At 29.1% G+C, this 11,962-nt stretch overlaps 1 long non-coding RNA gene and 3 pseudogenes across 1 annotated transcript; 1 reads left to right on the forward strand and 3 right to left on the reverse strand.

Annotated features, from left to right (window-relative positions):
• The first annotated feature begins 197 nt into the window (after positions 1–197).
• Positions 198–838, forward strand: LOC118755166 (annotated as a pseudogene).
• Positions 839–1,713: 875 nt separating this feature from the next.
• LOC118755167 lies at positions 1,714–2,472 on the reverse strand. The gene is made up of 2 exons (XR_004994989.1): positions 2,003–2,472; positions 1,714–1,942 (listed from the first exon to the last, which is right to left on the reverse strand). It is a non-coding gene; the product is annotated as an uncharacterized LOC118755167 (long non-coding RNA).
• Positions 2,473–4,020: 1,548 nt separating this feature from the next.
• LOC118755168 lies at positions 4,021–5,768 on the reverse strand (annotated as a pseudogene).
• Positions 5,769–6,108: 340 nt separating this feature from the next.
• Positions 6,109–6,926, reverse strand: LOC118755169 (annotated as a pseudogene).
• Between the last annotated feature and the right edge of the window lie 5,036 nt (positions 6,927–11,962).

An 11,962-nucleotide genomic window follows, 5' to 3' on the forward strand; every position in this document is an offset into this window, starting at 1 on the left:
TTGAAACTTATCCAAGACGTTGTAACACGCCGGAATTGTTCATATATGATGATTCAACGAATTTTAGTAACAAAAGATGCAATTTCAGCTGTTTTGATGGCAAATAGAAGAGCACCTGAACCCTTTACCGAAGAAGAAATCATAACACTAACGCACGTCGAAAAATTACTTTCGCTTTTTCACACCTTAACGGTAAGATGCCTTTATATATAAGGATATAATTTTAGAAATTGTTTCATTAAGTTATATTAATTTTTTTTCTTTCTTTTTATATTTTTTTTCTACTGGATTAACAGTTTGTTATTCTTTTCGATTAATTTATTATTCAATAACGGGAGAATTAAACTGTGGTTCTTTGAATATATTAAGAGATGAGGGTTGAATTATACTTCGTCGAATAAGAGGTTTATTAATTATAAGAATTATTGGGGGGAGAATTCTTAGATGGTTAATTTTTCCTACTCCCTATATAATTTGTTTACCTATATATATAAAATTATTAACTTTATTTGTTTGTATTATTGGGGGATTAATGGGTTATTTAATTTCTCATGTTTCTTTATTTCATTTAAATAAATCATTTAATAATTATTTAGTTAGTTATTTTTTTGGTTCCATATGATTTATGCCTTACATTTGTACTTATGGAATTATTAATTTTCCATTAAATTTAGGGGGATTAGTTTATAAGTCATTTGATCAGGGTTGGTCAGAATTTTTAGGTGGTCAAAATTTATATAATAGATTAATTAAATTTTCTAATTGAAATTTTTTTTTTCATAATAACAACTTAAAAATTTATTTGTTATTATTTGTTTTATGAATTACTTTTTTATTTAGATTTTTTTTATTATTTTATTCAAGTAGCTTAAATTTAGAGCATAACATTGAAGAAGTTAGGGTAATTGAATAATTCTTGAATGTAGTGAATTAATATTTGTAATTTATAAAAAAAGAATATTTTAATTTTACAATGAAAATGTAATGTTTTTATTAAACTATATAAACAGAAGTATAAATGGAATTTAACCATTAAAAGATAAAAGTTAGCAGCTTTTTCTTGAACATCATACTTCCTTAATTGGAGTATAAATCTCAATTCTATCATTAACAGTGATAAGCCTCTTTTTGGCTTCAATTAATAGATAGATATTAATTGAAAATAAGGGTATTAAATTACCTAAAATTAGGTCGAAACTAATTGCAATAAATCGCTTCATATTCAATTAATTAAGGTAGATTGAAATTTCAATACTTTTTGAATGCAAATCAAATGTTATAATTAACTACAACCCTAATTTGATCAATTTAATATTCCTTGATTTCATTCATGATATAACCCAATAATTAAAATAATAATAAAAATAATTGAAGTGATTGTTCATATAAAAATATTTGAAATTTTAATAATTAAAATTATTGGTAAAATTAAAGCAATTTCTACATCAAAAATTAAAAAAATAATTGTAATTAGAAAAAATCGTAAAGAAAAAGGAAGACGCGATGAAGATTTTGGATCAAATCCACACTCAAAAGGTGAACATTTTTCTCGATCTGTTAATGCTTTTTTTGACAGAATTGATGCTAATATTATTACTACTCTAGAAATAATAATTAAAATTGAAGTTATAATAGCAATTGAAAAAATTATTTATACTACTAGATTAGTAGGCCTTATGATTGGAAGTCAAATATACTTGTATACTATATAAATAATTAATTAGTTAACCTCCTCATCAATAAATTGAAATATAAAGGAATAATCAAACAATATCAACAAAATGTCAATATCATGCAGCAGCTTCAAATCCAAAATGATGAATTTTTTAAAAGTGATTATTTAAATGTCGAATTAAACATACTAATAAAAAGGTAGTTCCAATTAATACATGAATTCCATGAAAGCCTGTTGCCATAAAAAAAGTAGAGCCATAAACTGAGTCTGCAATTGTAAAAGGGGCTTCAATATATTCATATGCTTGTAAAATAGTAAGATAAACACCTAATAGTACTGTAAAAAATAATCCTTGTGTGGCTTGTGAATGATTTCCTTCTATTAAGCTATGGTGTGCTCATGTAACAGTTACTCCTGAAGCTAAAAGAATTGCTGTATTTAGTAAAGGAATTTGGAATGGATTAAAGGGTTTAATTCCTATAGGCGGTCATGATGCTCCTAGTTCAATAGCAGGTGATAAACTTCTATGAAAAAAAGCTCAAAAAAAAGATATAAAAAATAATACTTCAGATAAAATAAATAAAATTATCCCTCATCGAAGGCCTAAAGTAACAGAAATAGTATTTAATCCTTGAAATGTACCTTCACGTGATACATCTCGTCATCATTGATAAACAGTTAAGATAGTAATAATATTTCCTAATACAAATAATGAAATATCATATTGATGGAATCATTTTACTAAACCTGAAACTGAAGTTATAGCACCAATGGCTCCTGTTAAAGGTCATGGGCTATAGTCTACTAAGTGAAAGGGGTGATTAGCGTGTGTTGACATTAATTAACTTCTCTAGAGTATAATGTTCTTAATACAGCAAATACATAAGATTGAATAATTGCTACTGCTGATTCAAGAATTAATAAAGCAATTTGACAAATTAAAAGTAAAGAAATAATTATATATGAAAGTGAAGGACCCGTATTTCCTAATAATGTTAGCAGTAAATGTCCTGCAATCATATTAGCTGCTAATCGAACTGCTAAAGTTCCTGGACGAATTACATTACTAATTGTTTCAATGCAAACTATAAAAGGTATTAAAATTGCTGGAGCTCCTTGTGGCAGTAAATGAGCAAATATATGTTGAGTATTATTAATTCATCCATAAATTATAAAACATAATCATAAAGGAAGGGCTAAAGTTAAAGTTAATGTTAAATGACTTGTTCTTGTAAAAATATAAGGAAATAATCCTATGAAATTATTAAATAAAATTAATGAAAATAATGATACAAAAATAAAAGTTGATCCTGAGTGACTTGATGGCCCTAGTAATGTTTTAAATTCTTTATGAAGTGTTAATAAAATTGAATTTCAAAATACGTGGTAACGTGAGGGTATAAGCCAGTATACTGATGGAATAATTAATAATCCTAAAAATGTTCTTATTCAATTTAATGATAAATTAAAAATTCTTGAAGAAGGGTCAAATACTGAAAATAAGTTAGATATCATTTTCACTCTAATGATTTAGTTGATTTTTGTGAAATCAGAGATTTAGGGGATTTAGGAATTATTGAATAATAATTTATTATTCTAAATAAAATAAAAGTAATTGAAAAAATAATAAATAAACTTAATCAACCGAGAGGGGCTATTTGTGGAATCAAAAAATATTAAATATTTTAATAATTTTAGTTTGACATACTAATGTTAAATTTTAAATAATTTTTTTTTCATTAGAAGTAAGTGCTAATTTACTATTAAGTGGTTTAAAAGACCAATACTTGCTTTCAGTCATCTAATGATGAATTTGCTGTATTTGTAATTCATTTAATAAAATGATTAATAGGGATACTTTCAATTACAATTGGTATAAAACTGTGATTAGCACCACAAATTTCAGAACATTGTCCATAAAATAAACCTGGTCGATTTATTAAAAAATTAGTTTGATTTAGACGACCAGGAGTTCCATCAACTTTTACACCTAAAGAAGGAACTGTTCAAGAATGAATTACATCTGCTGCAGTTACTAAGATTCGAATTTGGGAATTTATAGGTAAAATTACTCGGTTATCTACATCTAATAATCGAAATCCATCTGTAGTTAATTCATTTGTTGGAATTATATAAGAATCAAATTCTACATTTATAAAATCTGAGTATTCATAACTTCAATATCATTGATGTCCAATAGTTTTTAAAGTTACTGAAGGTTCATTAATTTCATCTAATAAATATAATAATCGTAAAGAGGGAAATGCAATAAATAAAAGTACAATAGCTGGTAAAATTGTTCAAATTATTTCAATAGTTTGGCCATGTAATAAATTTCGATTTGTATAATTATTAAAAAATAATATAAATATTAAATAACCAACTAAAGTAGTAATTATTACTAAAATTATAAGTGTATGATCATGGAAGAATGTAAGTTGTTCTATAAGGGGAGAGGCACTATTTTGAAGGCCAAGAGCAGCTCATGTTGTCATTTATTTATAAATATTCTAATAAAAGTAAAATACTTTATATATGAAGCTTAAATCCATTGCACTAATCTGCCATAATAGAAATTTGTTAAAATAGGCAATTCAGAATATCTATGTTCTGCTGGGGGTGTATTTTGTAATCATTCAATTGAAGAATTTAATTGTATTGGATAAATTACTTATCGTTGTGAAATTAAACTTTCTCAAATAATAAATAAGAAAAATAAAATTCCTAGTAGTGAAATAGAAGACCCAATAGTTGAAATTACATTTCATGTAGTGTAAGCATCTGGATAGTCTGAATATCGTCGAGGTATTCCTGCTAATCCTAAGAAATGTTGAGGGGAAAAAGGTTACATTTACACCAATAAATATAATTAAAAATTGAGTTTTTAATCATTTTAAATTTAAAATTAATCCTGTAAATAAAGGATATCAATGAACAAACCCCGCTATAATAGCAAACACGGCTCCTATTGATAATACATAATGAAAATGTGCAACTACATAATAAGTGTCGTGAAGGATGAATTAGCTAAAACAACTCCTGTTAAACCTCCAACTGTAAATAGAAAAACAAATCCTAAAGTTCATAATATACCCGGACAATAATTTAATTGAGTCCCATGCAGTGTAGCTAGTCAGCTAAAAATTTTAATTCCTGTGGGTACAGCAATAATTATAGTTGCTGAAGTAAAATAGGCTCGTGTATTAACATCTATCCCTACTGTGAATATATGGTGTGCTCACACAATAAAACCAAGAAGGCCAATTGCTATTATTGCATAAATTATTCCTAATGAGCCAAAAGTTTCCTTTTTTCCGGATTCTTGACTAATAATGTGAGAAATTATTCCGAATCCAGGAAAAATTAAAATATAAACTTCTGGGTGACCAAAAAATCAAAATAAGTGTTGATATAAGATTGGGTCTCCCCCACCGGCTGGGTCAAAGAATGAAGTATTTAAATTTCGATCTGTTAAAAGTATTGTAATAGCTCCTGCTAATACTGGTAAAGATAGTAGTAATAATAATGCAGTTAATACAACTGCTCATACAAATAAAGGTATTCGATCAAATGTAATTACAACTGATCGTATATTAATTACTGTTGTAATAAAATTAACTGCCCCTAGAATAGAAGAAATTCCTGCTTAGTGTAGGGAAAAAATAGCTAAGTCAACAGATGCCCCTCCATGAGCAATAACAGATGAAAGAGGAGGATAAACTGTTCAACCTGTTCCAGCTCCATTTTCTACTATACTACTAACTAGTAGTAGTGTAAGAGAAGGGGGTAGTAATCAAAAACTTATATTGTTTATTCGAGGAAATGCTATATCTGGTGCTCCTAATATTAAAGGTACTAATCAATTTCCAAATCCACCAATTATAATAGGTATTACTATAAAAAAAATTATAACAAAAGCATGTGCTGTTACAATTACATTATAAATTTGATCATCACCAATTAAAGCTCCTGGATGTCCTAATTCGGCTCGAATTAGAATTCTAAGAGAGGTTCCTACTATTCCGGCTCAAGCTCCAAAGATAAAATATAAAGTTCCAATATCTTTATGATTTGTTGAAAATAGTCATTGTCGCGATTAAATGGCTGAATTTAGGCGATAGACTGTAAATCTATTTATAATAATTAATTCTTTTTAATCAATTAGGCTTTATAGTAATAATAATGATATTAGACTGCAATTCTAAAGGAGTAAAATAATTACTAAGGCTTAAAAGATTTAACTTATATTTATAACTTTGAAGGTTATTAGTTTTTTTAACTTAAAACCTTTTTATAAATATTTAGACAGTTAAATTTATTTGTAATTAAAAAATAAAATAAACTAAAGAAATTAAAATTAATCTAAACGTTGAAATAAAAGAAAAAAATAATATACATTTAAATGAAAAATTATTTATTTGTATACTATTAATTCAATTATTTTCAGAATAATTTAATATAAATGCAGCAAAACATAAACGTAAGTAAAAAAATAATGTAATTAAAGTTATTACAGTTATAATTGTTATTAAAATATATTGATTATTGACAATTAATAATTGAATGACTAATCATTTTGGTAAAAATCCAATAAATGGTGGAAGACCACCTAAAGATAATAAATTAAAGAATAAACATAATTTTAAAATTTTTGAATTAAAAAATGAATTAAAAACTTGATTAATATGGTATATTTTAAAATTATTTAATATAAAAATTAATCTAAAAGATAGAAATGATTATATAGAAAAATAAATTAATCAAGTTGATTCTCTAGCTTGTATAGCAGTTAATATTCAACCTAAATGATTAATTGAAGAGAAAGCTATTAATTTACGAAGAGAAGTTTGGTTTAATCCTCCCATTGAACCTATTACTGTTGAAAGAATAATTACTAAATAAATAAAATTTCTTCAATTAGTATAAGAAATTAATACAAGAGGAGCAATTTTTTGTCATGTTATTAAAATTAGAGCATTTATTCATGATAAGCCTTCTATTACATTTGGAAATCAAAAATGGAATGGTGCTGCTCCATTTTTTAATAATAAAGATGAATAAATAATTAAATTACTAGATATTAGATTATTTTGAATTGTTGGGAAATTATTTATATATATTAGAATAATAGCAAACAATAATACAGCAGAGGCAATTGCTTGTGTTAAAAAATACTTAAGAGAGGCTTCTGTTGATAGTAAATTATTATCTCTTATTAGGGGGATAAAAGATAATAAATTAATATCTAAACCTATTCAAGCACTTCAACATTAGACTGTTTACCGTCATCTTCGTCAAATATAATACGAAGAAGAAGACGCATAAGAAATCCAGCTGGCGGATTACGCGGCCGTGGTCAAGGTAACAGCCGGCATTCATTATCTAGCCGACAGATAGCTATCAACAAAATTTAGCTGACATTCGAGACACTTGGGTTAATGACACACTGGTAACAGAAATTGATAATTTAATGCAACCTTCTTACGTCCAGAGAAATACTGAAGAATGGGAGTGGTACCGGTTCTATGACCAATACATAGATGACAATATTCTTACAGATAAGGTAAACTGTACTAATAGAACACATATTTTGGAAACAGGAAAATCTATGGGGCTCACTTTAAGAGAGCTGAAAGTCTATATTGGTATTACTATGGTCATGTCAGCATTGCAGTACCCGCAAATATCTATGTATTGGTCTGACAAATGGAAAGTTGCTATAATAGCCAAGGCTATGACTCGTAACAGATTTTTTTTCATCCGGCTGAGGCTGAAGTGCGTTTATGACCCTGAAGTAACGTCGGAACAAAAATTGCAGAAAACATGGAAAATTCAGCTGTTATTTGATCGCATATTAGCTGGATGTCATGAACAAAATCGTCCACAGGAAATGAGTATTGATGGAATGATTATCCCTTTCACAGGGAAGTGCCCCATTCGGCAGTTTTGTCCCAACAAACCAAACCCTGTTGGCCTGAAGGTCTTCGTCTTAGCCACACCGAAAGGCATTGTTTGCGACATGGCTATTTTTCATGGAGACACTACATTTCCCCAGTTAGTAAACAAAGGATTTAGTTTGGGAGAAGCTGCCATTATTCATTTGACAAGAACACTGGTGCCAGGCCATTTACTGTTTTTTGACCGTTATTTCACCACTTCCAAGCTGTGTGCCGAATTACTGAAACTTGGATTCCATGGCACAGGCACTATTATGAAAAATAGAGTTCCGAAAGACTGTGCACTGACTGAAAAAAATTGTTTAAAAAACAAGCAAGAGGAAGTAGTGAGGTTAAGGTACGAGAAGACCGCAAACTCGCAGTGACGATGTGGCTTGATAATAAACCAGTCCTGATGATGTCTACTTGTTACTGCGACCAGAACCATGACGAATGTAAGAGATGGTCCAAGAAAGTTAAAAAATATGTAACAGTGAGAAGGCCTGATGTTATCAAAAAATATAACGAAAATATGGGTGGCGTGGATCTCGCTGATAGAATGCTTTCAGTTTGCCCGTCGCGTAATCGTACAAAGAAGTGGACAATTCGCGCAATCTCCCACTTGTTAGATTTAAGCGTGGTAAATGCTTGGCTGCAGTATAGGGCTATTGAAGTAGAGAAGGGAGTACCAAAAAGAAACATTGTACAGATGCGAGAATACAAACTGAATTTAGGGACAAAACTCATCACTGACAATGAGGAAGAATCTGATACGAATACTGAAGAGGAAATTATGTATGACGAACTTGAACCGAAACATAAAAAGCGCAGAGTCTTAATAAAGTCAGTTCCTTGTAAAGAAATTCGTACCAAAAGTGCTGCACAATTACCAGAATATGGTTCAAAACAAAGCCGCTGCAGAAAAAATGGCTGTGACAAGAAAACAACAGTATTTTGCAAAAAATGTGAGATTTGCTTGTGCTTCACCCCTAGTCGAAACTGTTTTTCGAATTTTCACGAAGACTGTTAAGAGAAATATGAAATTTTAAAGCAACTGAGTTATTTATAATATTCCTTATGAAGAAATTTAAAGTTTTTGTTTTGTTACTGTGAAGAAAAAATATATATACTTTGTTTATTTTAAAAACTGAAATAAAACTTTAAATACAAAACTAAATAAATGACATGTTTGTTTAATTCCAATGTCCTTTATATAGAACATAGTAAAAAACCAGTTTTTCCAATTTATTAATTTTTTTTAGTATTTTTTTCATACTAAGTCATCTTTCAGCAGTGTACTAAAGAAATTTTTAAAAGAAATTCAAAAAACAGGATGTCTGGTACTCAGGAGGGTATTAGTATTTCGTAATAATTCACTTTACCTTATAAGGTGTGTGCCCTGTTCAATGCTTTTCGGTATCTTCTTTCGTTTATAATGAAAATTTTTAATAAAAAATCGCGCGATTTTTTATTAAAAATTTTCGGCTGCGGCGCTTTTTCCATAAAAATCAATACGATAAATAATGAAATTTTTTAATAAAAATCGCGCGATTTTTTATTACAAATTTTCGACTGCGGCGCTTTTTCCATAAAAATCAATATAATGAAAATTTTTAATAAAAAATCGCGCTTTTGGCACTCCATGACGCTTACTTTTAATTACAGCTAAAATAACTGTAAACCATTAAAGTAGCGCTGCCATGGTATAGCGAAATTTGCTATTATATTTTGGTTAGAATATCTTATTTAGGTGAAAGTAAAAAAGAAGAAGAAGAAGTGTATAGTGTAAACTGAGTATAATAGCGCAAATGAAATGTGAAATAAAGTGGCAATACCAGCGACTTGAGGTTATAATAATCTTGGCAGGCCACAATATAACCAGTAAACAACCTTCGGTGAATTTGGCGACTGCCTTCCTCGGGGAAGAATATGCTAGGGATGAAATTATTGGTACACACGCCTTCCAAGCACGCATGGTTGCTTTTAAGAAACAAAAAATAATTAACTCCAAATAGTTTCAAAAAGTATAGTGTAAACCGAAATTTATTGAATAATTCCACATAAAATGGTATACATAAATGACGCATTTTCTAAACGTTTAAATTAAACGCATTTGCGAATTGATAGAAAAGTACTACGGATTGTAAATTTTTGTTAACTATGAGGTGAATGAAGATTTTCAACCCGGCTTGATGGTTTGATTTTATTACTAAGGCGTCTAATAAATTCATGGCTTTTAGTTCTAGAAGAATAAATGGCGCGTATTCATAGTCCAGCAACTAAGTCGAAACTAACAAAGTTGCAACTTAAATTTAAGTACCAACTTAAAATTTACCTCTATTCATAGTCGCATTTCAGACTTGTACTAAGTAGTTTAAACTTAGTTTACGATATAGCAAAACGAGTGTGAAAATGTATCGTTTTTTCTTTACGATATTTTGGAAAAATTACATTTTTATTAAATAATATCAAGTTTAATCATTCGTTTATGTAATTTTTATTTTCATTGCATGATTATGCAAAAGAATAAGGTATCACTTTCTTGTTAATTGTGTGAAATAGCCAGAACAACCGCAGTGATGAGAAGTCGATGTTTATCGAAAGCATGCTGTGAAACATACAAATAGTAGATATCTAAATGTTATGCACAATTTTACTTTAAAAGAACTAGCGTGAAACTGACTTATTATTTGAAAATGTATCTAAATTATTCAATTATAAAATTGTGATGTAGCTTTATTCGAATTGTAATACGCATTTAATTTCATCTTCCGATTAAAATGGATCGCTCTTTTTAAATCTTAAGTGGAGATTATTCAATATTATCAAAATCACCCTCTACCAACTTAATTTTTACATATTTCATCTGTTCCCTTAATTTGATAAAATACTTCTTCCTAGTTACGACTTAGTTGCAGCTGCAGCCGAAATTAAATTTTAAGTTGGTACTTAGCCAGAAAAGTCGAAACTAAGGCGACTATGAATAGCTTTAGTTGTGACTTAGAATAGTTTCGACTTAGTTGAGTACTAAATGTGACTATGAATATGCGCCAATGTCAGTAAAGACAAGTCTTTTTTGTATAATTTCTGATTTTAATTGCTCAACTTCTTTTGAACCAGAGCAACTGTCAAAAATTTCCAGCAGTAAAAATTTACGAATTGGCACAGCAGAAATGTAAAATTTTCTCGCCATAAAAAGTTTTTTCAACATGGAACTTTTCTACTAATTGACATGAAATTACTATCTCAACGCTCGGAGCGCCGCCACTGAGGGCCTTTGCCAACTGATTAAAAAGAGAAAATTTGGAAAGACCAAACAAAAATTTTGAGATTTCTCGTTGTGAATACGAATGCCATAGTTTTTACCTAGCTCGTGGGACTACGCAAAATTTTGACAGCTTGTAAATATGTATACACATAAAGTTGTTGGCGGTAATAAGGAGTCAAAATTAAAATGGAGAAAAGAACAAAAAGCGAAGGTTAGTTGTCAGTTATAAAATAAATCAAATTTATTTGCGAATATTAGTTTAGTCTTTTTATTGAAAGGCAACCACTCGGAAAAGCTTGTGTTAATTATATTGATAACAGAACCTGGCAGCTCGCACGTTTATCTAAATTCTCAAGTAACAAAGTCCACAAAAGAATAAGTACGCCATGTATAAATTTTAACAGTACACAAAAATAGAGCAAGAGTGTTTGTTTGGTTTTTCAACACCATTTATAATTTTCTTTTAATAAAATCACGATTTGACAAATACTTAAATTTATTTATCTAATAATAATACAGCACACAACCCTGAAATCTAAGAAAAAGTCTGAGGAAGGCCATTAAATAGCAGCACAAAACCCCGTCCTTCCTCAGGAGTGAATATAACTACAACAACAACGACTACTACAACAACAACCCAAAAAGGTTGGTTACTGTCTATACTGTGTTGCAGGCGCAAAGTTTGTTTACTCTGTTTTATTAACGAAATATATAAAATAAAAGTGAATAAATGATTTGGTTTGCATAAAATAATAACCGGAGACGTTTTAATAGTGTTTTAAAAGTGTAAACTGGTTATTTAGTGCATTTTTGACGTGGTAATGGCTCATAGAAAACAACGAAATTTAACAAAAGTGTTTTGTTTATAACTTTTAACTGGTTAATAATATTAACCCTCCCCCTCCAGATTGTTAATAGAGGGGCCGAAACGCGTCGTTTGGTACCCCTCCCGACTTTTCCGGACCTTTTTTAGGGGTTGTTACACTACACTAAAGAATTGCCAAACAAAATAATGAAATATCAAATGATGTCATATAAACTAGTAATTTTTAGCAAAAAAAAAAACCGACTTCAACTCCCATA

Source organism: Rhagoletis pomonella, unplaced genomic scaffold, assembly GCF_013731165.1.
Source record: "Rhagoletis pomonella isolate Grant_MI unplaced genomic scaffold, Rhpom_1.0 Rhpom_scaffold_05527, whole genome shotgun sequence".
In the NCBI taxonomy this organism is placed as follows: domain Eukaryota; kingdom Metazoa; phylum Arthropoda; class Insecta; order Diptera; family Tephritidae; genus Rhagoletis; species Rhagoletis pomonella.